The sequence below is a fragment of the Copidosoma floridanum genome, unplaced genomic scaffold, assembly GCF_036245765.1.
Source record: "Copidosoma floridanum isolate Cflo_tuat_1 unplaced genomic scaffold, Cflo_Japanese_pri ptg000005l, whole genome shotgun sequence".
In the NCBI taxonomy this organism is placed as follows: Eukaryota; Metazoa; Arthropoda; class Insecta; order Hymenoptera; family Encyrtidae; genus Copidosoma; species Copidosoma floridanum.
This window is the reverse complement of record NW_028321882.1, coordinates 8,900,198-8,916,647: the sequence shown is the minus strand read 5'-3', so window position 1 is coordinate 8,916,647 and position 16,450 is coordinate 8,900,198. Positions and strand designations below refer to the sequence as shown.

The 16,450-nt window shown below is 32.1% G+C and overlaps 1 protein-coding gene across 1 annotated transcript in view; it reads right to left on the bottom strand.

Moving 5' to 3' along the window:
- Positions 1 to 16,450, bottom strand: part of LOC106642712 (uncharacterized) — a 339,578-nt gene that overhangs the window by 110,941 nt on the left and 212,187 nt on the right. The window lies entirely within an intron of this gene.

Below are 16,450 nucleotides of genomic sequence, written 5' to 3'. Positions count from 1 at the left end.
GAAACAAACCCACATTATATTAAATAAATTTTAGAATACAGATGGCTTGAATGTAGAGTCTGATATTTTTTGGTTTAAAAATTAAACTTTAAATTTGCAATTAGTGTCAAAAATGACAAAGTTAATATTCGGTCATAAAAATGAATCCTTACTTGTCATGAACAAATTACCAAAATCGTAAATCATGAATACATTAACTATTATTAAAGAAAATTTAATAAATTTTTTTCTCTGTAATGGCGACTTTAATAAAAAATATTAAAAATACATTTTTTACGAAGAATTTGATGTTGATTACAGTAGTATTTTTAAAATTTTAAAATTTTTGAATTTTACAAAAATTAGCCATGATATTGGATCCGCCATTTTGTTTTTTGAAAACTTAACCCTTAATTCGTAATCAGCGACCTCAAAAACGTAGAAATACATACCAAACTCGATTATTTTTGTGTTATGCAACAAGATATAATGGTAAATTCATGGAGTTTTGCCCTCAACCTTTGTTTTGGGCAAGTTAACGGTAGATGCTCATTATGCGACTTTGACGAGTTGAAAGGGGATCAAAAAAGTTAAAAAATGAAAAATAAAAAATAAAAAAAATTATGGCATACTTCTCGAAATTTTGATTTTAAACTTGAAAATGGCAATTTATAAATTAATAAAAGCAAAATCTATTTTCTGAGCGCTCGCGTTGACGTGGAATGTTCCATACATATGTATATATATATATAAATATATATATAAATATATACCGTAACCATACATTGGGCAGTTACAGCTCAAGCTTGGAGGTCGGAACGTAGACGTTCCAAGCGCTAGCTCAAACTGCCCCCTCCCTACATTTCTACACTACAGCGTTGCTTTGAACTGTACGAGTCTAAAGTTGGGATAAATGCAAGCAGACAGCTGTACTGAATGCGTTTAATGCGTGTTTATACTTTTTCAAGCTGAATCCCTATACTCTCACGGTACAAATTTTTTGTGTGTAGTTTATCTACTGCAAACTCCATTGACTTTTTTACAATTTTTACAAGGTTAAGAGACATGCACGAAAAAACTTCTGAATTTCAATTTCTTAAATTCATTAAAACAAGTTTTATAATGTTAAACTTAAAAAACAGATTTGTAACAATAAAGATGTCATGCATTTTTATTACAGCAACTACAGATAGTATACTTATTGTTATTTTTACAGAAATCAAATCAGTGTAACTTTTATCATGCAGAGATATCTTTTTTTTGAAAATACCTAAAAATGAAAAAATAAACAAAATGTCCTTGTTTACATAAGCAAACTTCATTATACAAGTTCTACAACTTCATGAAAATTTTGTAAGTTAAATACTTTGTTTCATTTGAATTTTTATTTGTTATATATCTAAGATCTTTGTCTTACTTGCTTTATATGAGCATATATTTTTTCTATCTACTAATTGAAAATTTTCAAATGTAACGGAATACACAACATTTTGGGTTCTTTAAATACGTAATCACTTTGTTCTTAAAAGAACATATCCTGCAACTACAAAAATCTGTTCTGAATAGTCAATGGAAAAAATTTTGTAACAGCCATAATAAGAATTTAAATCACGACAAAAGAAGTCACTAATTCTGATGTGAATAGTAATGTAAATACATATTTAAACTTTGTCGTATAACTTGAAGATTTAAAATATATTATGATATGGAAGATGCTAAAAATATAGTATAGAAACACATTTTATATTAGGTACTTGGAAAAGACAGACTCCTAACTCTTCCAAAATGACTTTTGGAAAAGATACGCTTAAAAGTTATAAAAGTCAACATTAAATGGGTACAAATATTAGGGCACTGGTCAATGTTATAAGAGGGGCCTAATTCTCTTTGTTTTGTGTATATCTTGATGAAAATATAATGATATTACTTACCTCCACAACTTCATTTCTACTGGAAACTTCCTGACTCACTTAATTTTTTTTGTTTCACCAAGAGTCAGCCTCAGAAAGTTAATACGACTAACATTAAACAAGAATCAAAGGCGCCTCATATATTTGATCAATGTGCAAAAGAAAACTGTGGAAAGGTACAAGCACCTGATTATAAGAATATTATATTAAAAAAAAAAATAAAAAACGGAGAACAAGTGAGGTCAAACCACTACCTCCTATCCGGTATAAAAGACTAACTCATTTTCAAAAGCCATTTAGAAATAAAACATAAAAATAAGCAAGAAGTCATTGATATGCTTAGAAAAAGTAAAAATAATTCTTTAAGTAAGAGTCCTCCTTCTTTAAGTATGAAAAAAATTTGCTCGCAGGTGACTACATTAAAAAAATTAACGCCAATATAAACAAACATAACGTTTGCGTTGCCAGACACTCCTAATAAAGTTTAGCTAAAATGTCATCTGAGAGGTCATCTGACATATTAGCTACTACGCCATGTAGATACGTCATCTGTAACTTAACTGAAACCTTTGTAATTTATGATAAACTGGTAAATTATGCAACCTATGACCTTCTAGGGTGCAAATATGGCGTTATCATTTACACGATGCATTGAAAAACTCACCTATCAAAGCATAAACTTCTAATTTTTATTATTAAACATTTTGAAGAAAGTTCAGAAAACATATCAAGTGACATTTGCCACCTGATATACGAGTATAAGCTAACTTTCATATCACCTGACGCGTCATCTACAATTGTTCTTAGAATGTTAAGTAATAAAAATAAAATTTTAAAAGAATTTAAATGTATTTTTTTCAATGCACCATTTAGAAGTTAAAGCTGTATTTGTACATTTGAGAGTCATAAGTTGCACAGTTCAACAGATTAATATCAATTTTAATGTTTCCAGTAATGTGACACATGATATACTGACCTAAAATATTAGCTGAAATGTCAAATGATGTCTTCGATGATAAATTAGATGACGTTTTATGGGAGGGGAGCACCAACTGAAGTTGACACAGATACATCTGACAACTGAACATGCGCTATGAGTGAGAAACTTATTTTAATTAAGAGCTACACAAATGACGTCCAAACGTTTTCATGATTAAATGCTGCGAAGAGTCATAACCTTATTAAAATGAGTCACAATATGAAATCTACGGGTCAATTATCAGAGAATGATATATCACGATGTCAAATTCTACCAAGTATTCAGAGTTATAGTGTACACATTACAAAAAAGTACGATGAGTTACTAATCGAGTATGGAAGTAAAATAGCATGCAGTTTACGTGGACTACAGCATAATTCAATAATATACCGTAACTTTGACATTTAGAGAAATTTAAACTAACAATGATTACTAGCCCGCAACGTATCAAGCACTTATCAGACTGTTTTGTGTCAGAAAACAGCTCTGCCATTACAAATGCAATTAAAAAAACACCAAACATCGGAGAACCTGTTGCAGTTTATGTTGCATCCAACTGTTGCTTAAAATGTTTTTACTCTCGTTATAAATGTAACTTATACAATTATATGAATTAAGGAAAATAATGCAGCAATGGCAAAATTAACCAAAAATTCGTAAGGTGCATCCAAAACAACTATAAAAACGTTAATCAAGAGTTGCAGCTGTATCACATGGTTACGCCAAAAGACATAACATAGTAACAACAACTTGTCATGATGACATTATAACCACCTTTAAATAGGTCTCAAATAATGTGGTCTGCTATTACAGTTTATTATTGGATAAACTTACAAATGCATCGTATTAAAGATTAATAAAACTCACTTTCTGCTCTTGAGAAATTAGAAATCAGTGCCATTCTGAGAATGTTCAATGTATCTTACTTGACGATTAGCAATACTGAAACAAAATCAACTTTTTTTGCCTAGATCTTAAAACTTGGTGTTATTTTGACCTGTAACATAAGTGAAAAATGTAGATTGAGAGATAAAAAGTTGATGTACCTGTATTTGATACAAGTATTTGCAACAACAGTAATGTTATGAGTGATAATGACAAAGTAAAATGAGTAAAATAACGCGTTGCACTCTTTCTGTCGTCTGTTGCTCAAGCACAGTGCATGTCAGTTTAGAATCCTGCAAGCATTTTCGTAGTTTTATAAAAAGTTATGTTTGCAATTAATATTATTTAAATTTTCTTAAATATTATCAATCCTAATCCTTTTTAACTAATCTATAAGTCTTACCTATACTGTAAGTCAAAACTGTGCTTTGACTTCAATATGAAAGCAAAATTAGTTATGCGATTATTTCCTTCTTTACATAAACAACTATATAACTTTTTTGTGAATTTACTCCATTTTAATAAAGTAAGAATGAAAAGATAGATAAAAAAGGTAAAAACTTTTCAAATTTTATTACCATGCAGTTTAGCAATTATAAAATGACAAAGTTCAAGTAGAGCATTGTTTGCTACGCAGTTTTTTGCGGAATACAAAAATACTGCTTCCAAATTAACTCTTAATCGTAACGTGTAACCAAAGTTCTTCTATGAGCATGACTAATGCTTATCAAATTTGAACTGTAAACGATTTAGTGTTTGCAGATATATTGTGAAATAGATGGATGCACAAAACTATAAGAATTTTGTTTCAAGCAGAAGAAGATTGTTTAATAACAAAGAATAAAAATTATTCGACACATCTTATACGAATTAACAGAAAAGTTGCTACTGAAGAATTATGTTAACATTTGACAAAACTTTTAGTCATAACATGTAAATAATAATTTGGCACAATGAGGAGTTCTTAACTATCTAAGAACTAAATCAATATTTCACTTTTGTATGAAGTTTGAATTAAACATCATAATTATTACGTTTTCTTTACTATTGACTTCACCTTTTACGTACACATTAACATTTTTGTCACCTTTGTCATTATAATTTTTAAATAAATCTTCATACGCTATATTGTTCTCAGCTAATTTTCTCATTAATGCCTTAAAAATTACTAAATCAACATTTTTTACATTGAGCTTTAACTAAACGTTATTATTACTACGTTAGCTGCACAATTACCTTCTCCTTTCAGGGACACATTACACTTTTTTTGCCATTATCCTTATATTTTATTATGAATCTTCACATGCAATATTATTCTAAGCTGGTCTTTTTACTTTTTTTTTTATTTTTTTTTTTTACTCGCTCTTCAAGTTTTTGATTAGTGAACTACATGAATGCAGTACCAACCTTTAAAGAGCTTCGTTTTTCCTACGGGTCTGGTGACCCCCTTGTTACCTGAGAAATTGTGTTTTTATACTCATGTCATGTTTAAAGAACTTCGTTCTTACCATGGGTCCCATGACCCATTTATCGCTCCTGGTTTTTTGTTTTAATTGCCTTTATATTTTTTTAATTTATTTAATTTTTTGTTTTTATTCCTTTTTTACTTTTATTTCATTTAATTTACTTTTTTTTCATTTTTTTTGCTCATATTTTATTTCTTTTTTGTTCATATTTAATTTTAATACTTTTTTTTCTCATTTTTCTATTTATTTTTATTCTTTTGTAATTCCTTTATTTCATTTCTTTGTTTATTTTCTTATTGAATCTTATATTTTTCATTTCCGTTTTTTGTTTTTGTCATTTTTCATTATTTTTTTTATATTTCATTTCATTATTTTTTAATATTACATTTTATTTGTTTATATTTCATTTCATTTCATAGTTATTTTTTTTTCATCTTATGTTTCTTTTTTTTTACAAATACATAATACATAAATAGATAATTTATCATAAATTAAACGTTTAATCAGTAAATGCATATAAAAATGAAATATTATAGTTACGAACCACACAATAAGTACAATAAACCGAGTTTCTATAGTCGGCAGCGCTTGTAGCAGAGTAGGTAAGGTACAAGACTCATATGCAGGAGGTCGAGGGCTCAAATTTCTGATGTAAAAAGTGTTTTTATTTTTTTTTTTTTTTTAAGAATTGTAAAAAAAAAAATTTTTAAGCTAAAGAAAAATTATTGTGAGAAAATAAAATTAAAATTTGTTTAAAAATTAATTGCTTGGGAGTGTGAGGGGGAATGGTGGGCAAAGGTGTGCAGAAGAGTAACATGGCACGGTTGGCAGATATACATATATAGTGGGGGGAGGGAAGGTGTGTAGAGAACAGTAGGTGAGGGGGACGGGGGAAACTTGAGAGGAAGAGATTTCGGGTAAACCACTTCCGTTTCAAAAAATCTGTCGGTTTTAAAATTCCAGCCCCCCGAGTACGTGACAAAGAACTTCGTTCTAAAAATTATTAACAATACCAATAGGTGAGCTCAAAGTTTCGAAGAAATACCCTTGTTTTTAACTTTAGTTCAGTAGAATTTTTCAGGTGATGTAAGAGTAAAATTAAAGCTATCTACAAAAGAATTAATTAAGTCTAGTTGTTATCTCACCAAGCAAAATACCGAAACCCACAGCCAATTATTGGTAGTGCATAAAACATAGAGTTGGGAGTCGTGCAGCTTGGTATCTCAGCTACCAGCAACGCTACTCTCTAATAGACAAGTGACTTATATCGAACTCCATCCCGATCCACCAAGATTAACGAGTGCCACCAATAAAAAGTTGTTCCTAATGCTAATGTCCCCAGTGAAGTACTAGGAGACGTGTCTAGCCAGATCATAATTTACTCTTGCATATAGGGGTTTAATAACAATTCTTCCAACTGTCCTTGGGCTATCAAAGCAGATTTTACTTTAACAACCAGGCAAGAAAAACAACCCTAAGATATTTGGGCAGCCATAACGGCCTTATTATCAGTGGTCGTCTTAACGGCATACCCACAGAGAAGGTATTCTCTTGAACTTATTTTCCGATGATGAGTGGTGGGTTATTTCAGAAACAACCCAAAGACGAGGTATCCTTTTTTCAGCAGCATCCCTACCTTTAGCATGGTCTTAGTACATAGAGAATCTGATGGTAAAAGTCAACCTATCCACAGCCAGTTCTCCATCATCAAGAATAATAATAAAGAATAGCTATAAGTCTTACCACTGGCTCTTTCTATGGACATTATAAGTATGAACGTTCGCTACAACCTTACAACTATAAAGAAAAAAATAACTGTAGTAAACGGGACAGTCTCTAATAAGCAAGCATCACGAACCCATCTTAAATCACCAAGACAACTGAGTCCACCAAAAAAAAGGTGCTTAGACACCAACAACTCTAGCATAATACCAGGAGACGTTGGTAAACAGCTTTACAACTAGGTCCAACGCTTTAGACCTTGGAGTTTTTTTTCTGATTAATCTGGTGCTACAAAAACATGCCAGAAAAAATTGCCCTGAAGTATGGAGTTCTCGAAACCTTAGTCAAGAAAGAGTTTACCTTAAAAACTTCTTGTTCTTTGAAACGCAAATGAATGTCAAACTACTTTGCCAACAAATTAATAAGAACTCAATAAAGCTAAAAAAAAACAGTCTTTACGGCTTACAAAAGTATCAACCATGATAAACGTCCTAAGAGGTCAAATTAAAAGGAATACTCCGAATGCATTTGTGCTTAACGTGATGTTGTAACACGTTAGCCGGGGATTACGACTAACGTGTGTTTATTTTAATTTATAACTTTATCGGGGATTTATAAAAGGGGATTCGGGAGGAACTGGATATTGCCAGTCTTGTGCAGAATTGTGTGCAGCAATGAGTAGTGCAGTGCAGCTATCGTGATTGAATAGCTTTTTTTTAATCGTGAACACTCACTACCTTGACACTGGGGCACGACGCTATCATGGCTGCACTTGACGCTGCCTAAGCCGAGACACTACAATAAATCTCACTTAGTGACTAAATGCTCGTTTATTATAATTGAATCTTAACTGTTATTGAATTTACACTTGTAGCACACGGCACACCACAACGGCGACGATTCCGATGCTGTGGCTTACTGTCGTCACAGATTCGTAAACAAGGTGTCGTTCACCTAGTACTCGCGATAGGAGATTCAGGCTGACTCTATAATATTATACAAGAGAAGGGTAATGAGGGACGACTACTCTCACGCACTCAATGCACTACACCTACACAGTATACATTTACCTACCGGACTACTGCTCCAGAGAAGCACTTAACGATGCTCCTGGCGATGCTATGAGCGTCGAAGGCACCGGGATGACGGTGTGAGGGCTGGCTCGTGTGTAAGTGTGTGGCGCTGAGGTCTCGGCTGTGCAACGTCACGGCAATTCAGTAGGCGAGAGTCTGCGGATGCCGTACCAAGCTGCTCGGGTGCTAACCTCGCAACGAGCTCAAGTGTCTGTCCTTGTCTCGCCACGCAGGCGCACCGTATGCTATGCGGCCCAGAACACACTATCAGCCAACAACGCACTACACATAGGCCACCTCTATTACATTCCTGCTTCCGGAACACCAACACACCGATAGCTGCCATTCGCATATTCATTTCGTCAGTAGTGCACGCACACATCTCCAAGGTACTGGTATAGGGTGATGGAAGGAGAGTCAGACCGAGCCCTATAGTCAGTTTCAATGCTACGGCATACGGGCCTGATACCGGAATTCCGTCCGCTACAGCAAGCCACATGCCAGAGGGAAAGAGCTACCTCTAAGACTCTCACCATTTATTATCGGTGACGAGGATTCCGTGACGTGTTTGGATGTACATCAAACTCGCCACGTCACAATGTATACAATTTTTGGCTTCAAAAAACTGACGGAGAATGCCTGTCAAAATTAAAGCAGCAGCATCTAAATCGACTAATAAATAATTTATTAGGTAAGAGATCGGCTTTTCATTAAAACCCTCACAGTAATTTCCCAAATTATTTAAACTTTTAAGTAGGAAAAATATGTAATTTCATTTTTGCGGCAATAAAGAATGTAGAAATTCAGTTCCAGGACTTTATTGCTCTGATAGTGAAGTTGTCAGATAAAAAAAAAATTTTCAACTATAAATATTTTTTAAAATTTAAATATTTACAGCTTAAAAAAAGCCTTTTTGTAGATGACAGGGGCGAACCTGTGAATCAACGGCTCTTTGGGGCCAACGATTATTGTATGGCATAAGGAACGCACGTTACTTTTTAGCATAATTATATTTTCCTTACTTTTTACAGCTTATGATTTTACCAAACAAAATGTATGGATTCCAAACAAGGATGTTCTTAATAAGAAAAATTTTGTTTTGAAAAGTGTTCGGAATAGATGTAAAATTTTAAGCTAAAAACGTTTTGCATAACATATTAATACACTAAGCTATTCTGTCTAGCAAGTTTTGGTAAAACCAGGATGGGGGGTGGGCGTTTGTTATATATACACTGAAAAGCATAAGAGCGATGTATTATAAAATCAAAATCCCTTATTTCATAACATAGATAATAATATCTGTATTATTGGAATAACCGTATGGGTGCTAGGATAGCACGTCAGTCAGACAGTTAATTTATTTCTTACAGTTTAAACTTTAAGACTTAATTAATTAATCATAAAATAGTATTAAAAGACATTTTTGAAGAATTGTATAAAAACAGCAATACGAAAATCTTTTTGAAACACAGTCATCTACACACCATGTGAAAAAATTAATTGTCAATGCAGTTTTTGTAAGCTCAAATTTATTTTCATAAACATATGTAAACAGTAGCTGTAAAAAAAAAAAAATCAGTTGACACTGGGTGATTGGGTATTCAATTGGAACATTATACTTTTATATAATTGTATGGCAGATAATATAATTATAAACTTACCTCTTTTAAAACAATATTGTGTACAATGGTGCTCCAATTATCGTTGAAATGAGTACACCTACGTTAGTTGGGTGTAGTTTTAATAAATATTTAAATACTTACTAACTAAACAATTATAAACAACGTATTACATCTTAATTTAAAATGAACATGTATTCGGAGGCTGATCAGTCAAGTCATGATGAAAGAGATTATTGAGATTTAGTTAGGTCTTATATTTGACAAGTTGGTTACTCACCTCAAAATTAATGCGAATCAACCTGCTGTTGTATCAGACTTTTATAGCAGTAATGACATTTGCATCTAATATCAATATAATAGTATTCTACTCTAATGAGTGAAATAAAGACTAAATTGCGTTTTTCTGTAAAGACAAAAATTTTATTAATAACAAACTATGTACAGTCATTACCTTATTATAATATAATTATTACTGAAATTACAAACCTGTAAAGACAAAAAAACAACATTTAAAGCCTTTACTCAGGTCTGAATATTTATTTTAGTGGAAATCAACTCTTTTCAATCTTCTATTTGACATATGCCACATAACCTCACATTCCCGCTATTTTAACGAATTGACACTCCATGACAGTGACCGTCCTGAAGATGTCACTGTCCCTTTTGACGTCTATAAAACTCTGTGGTTTAGGCGGCAAATTCAAATGGTTAAGGAAAGCGATAATACTAATGTTGTGCTTTTCTTTACATCTCCCACCGTTGGAGAGAACAATTGCAAGCTGTTGTTCGATTATACATTAACACTCGGAGATACGGGAGATAGCTTCGTGACATGGTAGAGATTAGATTCTGCCTTTTTGTGTCCGGCCTCAACTTCATAAATTGAAGTGGAAATCCTCTTTAAGATTTTATACGGTCCAATCCTTAGTTCATCCATTTTCTTCCGATTTAATCGATTTCCATTTTTGACATAAACACTATCTCCGACTTTGAATTTATATTCCTCCCTATGTTGATCATAAATTGTTTTATTATATTTGTGTGACTTTATTGAATTTTCGAGGGCTAATTTTCTATCTCGTTCCAAATCCACGTTTGTGCATCTTGATTTCAATTCAGGTGGCAGAATATCCATGGATTCACCTTCTAAAAGGTATTTTGGAGTAAACTTTGTAACTGTATGTTCAGTCTCGTTATATTTTTCTACACATCTTTGTGCAGCTGTTGTCCATGCTATCTTCTTGTCTCCTTCATTTATTTTACATCTTATCCTGTTGACTAATGTTTGATTTAGCCTTTCATTAAGTCCGTTTGAAAAAGGTGCATCCACAGCTGTGAAGACTATTGTAATGTTATTCTGTTTTAGAAATTCTTTAAATTCCTTGGAATTTATGCCAGGGTATTAATCTGATAATATCATGTCAATATCATAGCTCTGTGTAACATTCTTTACTAGCTTAATAAAGTCATTTGAGCTTTGATTTCTTGATGTCAGAATGTAAGCATATCTTGTGAAATGATCAACCAGAAGATGCAAGTATTTTTTTGTTGACCGGGTACCTCCAAAGCCTCCAATGGTGTCAATTGATATAATTTCAAATGGGCGTGTTGCTGGACCCAATTGTGACATCAAGCCAAACTTCGGTTTTCTTCTTGATTTGTTTTTTATACAAATTTCACATGCATCACATATTTGCTTAATATTTTTGATGATATTCTTTGCTGTGTAGAATGGTGTAATTTTGTTTATTATTTGGGTTCTTCCAATATGACTATACGTGTCATGGACATCCTTAATTAATGTTTTGCTAAGTTCTTCTGATAATATGATTTTATTTCTTTTCTTATTCTTTTTGTAGTAAACTCCATTCTCCAGTAGGTATTTGGATTTTTCATTTTGTACATCTAAATTTGAGTGTTGGTCATTTTTGATATCTTCTAGGTATATTAGATTCACAACTTTTAAAAAATCATCCATATTATCACCAGATTCTAGGACTGGATTTCTGCTTAAGCAGTCTGCTTCTTGATTCGATTGTCCTGGATTATATTTTATCTTAAAATTGTATTGGGATAAGTAATACGTCAGATCGCCAAGTTCTTCATCAGTTCTAGCCTTGATGTTCATATTTTCTAATGGTTTATGATCTGAATATACCACAAATTTTTTTTCCATAAGCCAGTGTTGCCAGTATTTCACGGCTTCTTTTATCGCCAGACATTCTAGGTATATGGCCTTCTTTTTCTTTTGAGTTTCTGTCAACTTTTTAGAGAAATAAGCTACAGGTTTACAGACTCCGTTATTATCTTTTTGTTTCAAGACAGCTCCTACTCCTTTAATACTAGCGTCTGTGTAGATTAAAATCGGTTGTTCAGGGTCAAATATTCTTAGAATTGGTTTCGAACATAGTAATTCTTTTATTTTCTTAAATGATTCTTGACATTCTGTGGACCATGTAAACTTTACATCTTTCCGTAATAAGTTGTGTAACGGGTCTAATATAATTGCACTGTGTGGTACAAACTTATGGTGAAAGTTGACTTTTCCCAAGAACTGGCGTATGTTTTTTCTTGTTTCTGGAACTGGGAAGTCTTTAACAGCTGTTAAATAATCTTTGAGAGGTCGAACTGAATTATTTTCTATTACGTGTCCTAAATATTTGGCGTAATTCTTTGCAAAAATACATTTCGTAAATTTCATTCTAAACCCTTCTATTAGTATAGCTTCAAGCAGTCTGGATAGATGTTGCATGTGTTCATCAAAAGTTCTGGAAAAAATCAGGATGTCATCTATAAAATTTACTGCAAATTCTGAGAGTTTGTACTTTCTTATTATATTACTCAAAATTCTTTGAAAGATAGCTGGTGCTGTCTTTAAGCCAAATGGAAGGCAAGTCCACTGAAAATGTCCTTCCTGTGTAACAAATGCAGTTTTACACCTATCTTGAATTTTCAAAGGAATTGACCAGAATGCTGAGTTTACATCAAATGTAGAAAAGTATTTGCAGTTGACAGTTTTCACCATTAAATCCTTAATTAAGGGAAATGGCTGCGATTGTGGTATAACAATTTTGTTCAACTCTCTGAAATCGATACAAAGTCTTGTTTTTCTCTCGTCTTCCTTCTTATATGCCAGGGTAACCGGAGCAGCGAATGGGCTATAGGATTCTTCAATCAAATTTTTCTTCAATAATTTTGATACCTGATTTTCTATTTCTTTTCTATCCTCAGCGGAACACCTGTATGGACGTTTGTAACAATATTTATCCACCATCAAGTCTATGTGGGCTTCATAGTCTCGTACTGTGCCGACGTCGTATTTATCCTTAGCAAAAACTGGGTTGTATTTTTCTATTAGTTTATCTATTTCCATTCTTTGTTCATTGTCCAGGTGGTTTTTTTTTATTTCAAATTCATCTAAATTTATATGTTCATTGAAGTTCACTTCACATGTGTTAAAATTATTTGATGAAACATATTTCTCTCTCTTGTCACCATTTAGGGACTTCTCTTCTTCTGCATTGTGACATTGTTGGATCTCCAATTCTTTATTCTGCATTAGTTTGAATTTTTTAATTAAATCTAAGCCAATCAGAAAATCATAATGAAAATTCTCATTGTCAACAATGAAAACATCCATCATTCTTTCAATATTAAATATTTTTATTTTTAGGGTTACCATACCTTTTGTTTTTTTCGCACCATTTATAGTTTTCAATTTTGCTGTTTGTTTCTCATTTATTTTCTCTTTTTCTTGGATTTTTAATAATTTTGCATTAATTAATGACACATTTGATCCTGAATCATAAATTCCAGAAACTTGTAAAGTATCATTTAATAGCAATCTTACTTGTATTAATGGTGCTACTTCAAGTTTTTTGGATTCTCATTATTTAATTCAACTTCTAATTCAGAGTTATTAATACTTCTCACTACAGCTTTTTGATTTTTATCTTTAAACCAGCAATTTTCCTCAGAATGGAAGCGTTTCCCTTTTTTCTCTGTCATACAGATTTGGCATGGTTTTTTTTCTTCAATTTTTTTGTTCTTTGTATCAGAATGTGTGTAGGTTTTTCTTTCATATTTATTCTTCACAACAAGATGTTCCAACTTTCCTAACTCATTGTAGAGATCTTCTGTTTCTTGTAATGTTTCTCGGTCAATCTTATCGGTCAGATAATTAGGTAGGCCTGATGCTATGAGGTCTATAAGTGTTCCAGTATCTATTGACTTCCTCACTTCTAATAATAATTTTTCTTTTTTTAGTGCATACTCAAGCAGCGAGCCTGTTTGATATTTGAAAGCAAGCGCATATCTGATAGGTGACCAACCTTTGTTTCCAAATGTATCACAGAAATTTTTCTCCCATTTATTCCACTCTGATTCAATTGTAAATTTTAATATCATACAGCTGTACCAATCTAAACTGGAGTATTCTAAGAAATTTTTTAAAATCTCAATTTTCTTTTTGTCATCATCAATATGGAAACGTTGACACTCCTTGTTGAATTCCTTGATCCATTGGTGAGCATTTGCATTTCTACCAGAGAATTTCTCGATCATAAAATCCTTTGAAATTTTCCCTAAATTCTGAGTTTCAGATTTAACCTGTTTTTCTTCGAGTAAATTTTCCAGTAGTTTTTCAAAATTTTGATTTGATTCACTGGGTGAAGTTTTATAATCATTTGTATTTTCCGTAATCTCTTCTAGGTAGATATCATTGGATTGTAAATTTTGTTCTTCGTCCAAATATATTTTTGCTATGTCCTCCGTTAATGTTATCCATATTTTCCTTGTTTGATGAATTTTAATTAATGTTTTCCTCACCTTGGCATAGTAAGGAGTTTTTGTAATTGCTTGATGTAAACTTGCAGGTTGATATTCGACCGGTATATCAAAATTTTGTTCATCAGTCGTACCTATTGAGGTTATGCAAATAATGTTTGATTTTCCATCTGGCGAAGTTTTCACAGTGAAATCAAACCTCAACTTCTCCATATTTCTTGATAATATTGCAGAAAATGTTGTTTTATAATAGTATTCTAGTCTAATGAGTGAAATAAAGACTAAATTGCGTTTTTCTGTAAAGACAAAAATTTTATTAATAACAAACTATGTACAGTCATTACCTTATTATAATATAATTATTACTGAAATTACAAACCTGTAAAGACAAAAAAACAACATTTAAAGCCTTTACTCAGGTCTGAATATTTATTTTAGTGGAAATCAACTCTTTTCAATCTTCTATTTGACATATGCCACATAACCTCACATTCCCGCTATTTTAACGAATTGACACTCCATGACAGTGACCGTCCTGAAGATGTCACTGTCCCTTTTGACGTCTATAAAACTCTGTGGTTTAGGCGGCAAATTCAAATGGTTAAGGAAAGCGATAATACTAATGTAGTGCTTTTCTTTACATCAATACGAAGGATTATGTCTCATACTTTTTTAAAGTTCCTTACGTATTTACAGACGTAAAACTACTGTAGATAATGATGCTCTTAAAAAAACAGAACTAGTTGCTCACGCCTTCTTCCATCTATTTAAAAAAATACGATATGAACTAAATGGTATAAAAATTGACAAGCGTAAAAATGTTGGATGGACAACTTAAGAAATAGGATGAATATTCTTTCTTCGCAGTAAGTAGTTGAATACTCAAAAATGCTGATTAGATAGACATTAAAAAGAAGATATCGATTACTAAGGGTCATTCTTATTTAAAACTATCAACACCTTTAAGTATGATACTTGGTTTCACTAAGGACGATTACAAAGCAGCGATTTATGCAAAACATAAATTAATTTATACGAGATCAAGAAATGATGTAAGTACAACCACATAAAGAGTTAACGACTAAAATTTAAAAAAGTGTAAGCTTGCATTGACATCGGTTGAGTGGATTATGCCTTACATAACTACATTATCCTAAACTGCCAAAAACTTCTAGACATGTGTGGATTACTAAAACTTTTAATCAGTTAGGAAATAGTTGTTTTGTTATTTTTGGCCTCTAAAAAAAGCAAAAAATTACTTTGATTTTAATGTCAGTCTCTTTGATCATAGTACTATCAGCAACATAAATCTTTTTTTAAATTTATTGTACCATCCTTATGAAAATTTTAATTTTGATATAAATAGAAATCGCTTTTTTATTATTTGATTCGTATGAAAATTTTAAAGCATTAGCATACAGGAAAAAGCCAGAACCGATGTTGAATAAAACCGATTTTATCACATGCCTTTTATTGTGATTCACTACTCTAAGCAAAATCAGGTTTTAAAAAGCGCCCCAGTTATCATGAGCTTGGATATTAAGGCACGAGAAAATTTTCCAAAAAATATGTCTGCTTACTGTCTCATTCTACGTCATCATGACGTGAACCTCGTGACGTTACCGCTTGAGTCGTCCCCGTCGTCCTCACTACTGACCACCCAAGCGTCCTTAAGTTATTTACTACCAAGAGGTCTTGCTTTTTGGTCTAGATTTCTTAAGAATTGTAAGTTTTGACATGTCAGCGTAGTATGGTGTTATAAGAAAATTAATTAAGTTACCTTCCTGATTCATAATGCATACTAAAGAGTGATCTATAGTTTAAACAGCAACAGGTTAAAAATTATTTGCTTTAGAACTTAAGCAATCTTGTTTTCCGATGGTATAAAGCGCGAGAGATTTCGTGAATGGCATAAGCTTCTTCTACGTTTAGATGGGCAGTACTTGGATAACTACACTTAGATATTAATGTATTAAACTTAAGAATATAATTAGGTAACAATAATCGTTAGTACTAGTATCTCTAAGAA